The sequence below is a fragment of the Chiloscyllium punctatum genome, unplaced genomic scaffold, assembly GCF_047496795.1.
Source record: "Chiloscyllium punctatum isolate Juve2018m unplaced genomic scaffold, sChiPun1.3 scaffold_915, whole genome shotgun sequence".
In the NCBI taxonomy this organism is placed as follows: Eukaryota; Metazoa; Chordata; class Chondrichthyes; order Orectolobiformes; family Hemiscylliidae; genus Chiloscyllium; species Chiloscyllium punctatum.
This window is the reverse complement of record NW_027310649.1, coordinates 5001-7500: the sequence shown is the minus strand read 5'-3', so window position 1 is coordinate 7500 and position 2500 is coordinate 5001. Positions and strand designations below refer to the sequence as shown.

Below are 2500 nucleotides of genomic sequence, written 5' to 3'. Positions count from 1 at the left end.
GAGCGGAAAACGTGCGGACTGAACGGGAGAGCCAAGAGCCAGCGATCCACGCGCGTGCGACCGTCCAAGTCACAGCGTTCGACGAAAACCTCCTCCCTCGGCCAGGCACTCGGCGCCAGCAGGGGAGACAGGATCAGACGCCCCGCCGGCCACTTAAGGCCGAGGACGAACCACGAGACGGGCGGCTGCAGCAGCGGGCGGCCTGCAGCTCCCAGCACTCTCAATCGATCAACCATCGAGTCGGGTCAGCGTGTCAAACCGGCGAGCTCCACGGTCAGGCCGGCGGCGCACCAGCACCGGACCTCCGCGGCTCCCTTCACTCTTTCCACTGCCAGCCAACCGAGAGACGGACCCAATGCGGACGTGCAGAGCTTAGGCAGACCCCCCACTGGAGGCTCAACACTTCGTGGCAGCTCCGTGTCCCAGAGACCAGGAGGGTTGGCACACACACACAGTGTGAACCACCGACAGCCATTCTGGGACCGGTGACAGCCGTGCTGGCCCCACTGCCACGACACAGACGGACGCCAGGCCGCGCTCCCCGGCGGGGGGATGGCGTCGAGCCTGACGAACGGAATGTGCAGGGTGGGGGGGAAAGGCCAAGCGCTCCGACGCCGGAGGGCTCCGGAGTCTGAACTTAGGGGGACAAAGAGGACGGGTCCTCTGCGACACCCCAGCCGCGCTCTCGCCAGCCAAGGCGAGTGCGATTGATTGCCAAACGACCCTCAGACAGGCGTGGCCCCGGGAAGAACCCGGGGCCGCAAAGTGCGTTCAAAGTGTCGATGATCAATGTGTCCTGCAATTCACATTAATTCTCGCAGCTAGCTGCGTTCGTCATCGACGCACGAGCCGAGTGATCCACCGTCAAGAGTTGTCTGAGTTTGTTTTAGGTCTCTCCCTCGCCAGAGGAAAGCGACCCGGACCGCACATACGCTCCCCACCTTGAGCTACAGCCACCTGCACGCCGGCGTGCGGGCGGAGCAGGGTGGCGTGAAGCGATGGGGAGCACCATCCTGGTGCGGCCCGCAGAAACATACGTCTATTGGGGGGAGGAGGACAGGGCGCCCAAGAGGCGATGCGTGCCCCAACGCACCGCAGCGACGGAGGCAGGATCACCGCCACCATGTCGCCCGCCTAGTATCACGAGGCGTGCAGCAGCTTTGCCCTAGGAAAAGCAGAGGCGGGAACGGGCACCGGCCATCGGTTCGGCAGCGTCACTGACGCGTGCACGTGGCGGCGTGTCGGCGAGCGGACTTCCTGCGAGGAGGCGGGGGCGGCACTCGCCCGAGCAGACGCCCGCCCGGCCCAGCCACCGCCGAGGTGGACTGGGAGTCGCGGCAACGGCTCGTCATACTCGTTCCCACACTCACAGCGCAGCTTGCCCGCAAGCCACCGACCACCGATCGACGCCAGGCGCCCCGACCGAGAGCGGGATCGCTCGTTCGCCCTGCTGGCAGTTCGCTGGGGATCACTACTGCACGGAGCTCGGAGACCGACGGGCGGCAACTCGAGAGTCTTTAAACCACCACCCCCATCCCGCAAGTGCAAAGAGGCTGTATACGCACAGACGGGTGAGGGGAATAGGTACCCCGTCGGGTTTGAAGGGAGCGTGACTAGATAGCAACGATGTAAACCCAGCCGATTTGGGAGCGAAAGACCGGCGCCTGCATCACCGGCTTCGTTTCCCGTGGCTGGAGAGTACACCGAAACCCTCCGTCTGTCGCGAGCTCCCGACGACGCGGTGCCGCCAAGCAGCAGGGCCGGACCTGGTGTGGCTCCCCTCGTCGATCACAGACCGGTCGGCACTACTGACGAGACGGTGGAACGGGCTTCGCCCCTTGTGACGAAGGGTGATGCGAACCCGCCCGCCCGCGTGCGTTCGGGGTGGACTCGGCAAACGGAGATTTGAAATCGGAAAGTGTCCTCCTGCCCCGCGCAGGTAGGCGCCCAACAGTTGTGGGGGGTTTGGCGGTGACCACGGCTGCAGGGCCTGCTACCCCGACGAGCTCTCCTGCTGGCCCCGAAACCACCCTCGCGAGACAAGTTGAAACGGAAACGGGCGTACCCCCAAGCCGACGATCCTTTCTTATTTGTTACTTTTTTTTTCACTTGCTCGAGTTGTGGCGATTTGGCGGTGACCACGGCTGCAGGGCCTGCTACCCCGACGAGCTCTCCTGCTGGCCCCGAAACCACCCTCGCGAGACAAGTTGAAACGGAAACGGGCGTACCCCCAAGCCGACAGAGATCCTTTCTTATTTGTTACTTTTTTTTTTCACTTGCTCGAGTTGTGGGGGTTTGGCGGTGACCACGGCTGCAGGGCCTGCTACCCCGACGAGCTCTCCTGCTGGCCCCGAAACCACCCTCGCGAGACAAGTTGAAACGGAAACGGGCGTACCCCCAAGCCGACGATCCTTTCTTATTTGTTACTTTTTTTTTTCACTTGCTCGAGTTGTGGGGGTTTGGCGGTGACCACGGCTGCAGGGCCTGCTACCCCGACGAG

General features: G+C 63.7%; 1 non-coding gene across 1 annotated transcript; it reads right to left on the bottom strand.

Moving 5' to 3' along the window:
- Positions 1 to 719: 719 nt before the first annotated feature.
- On the bottom strand, positions 720 to 873 carry LOC140474281 (5.8S ribosomal RNA). Its single transcript, XR_011958983.1, has one exon. It is a non-coding gene; the product is annotated as a 5.8S ribosomal RNA (ribosomal RNA).
- Positions 874 to 2500: the final 1627 nt, after the last annotated feature.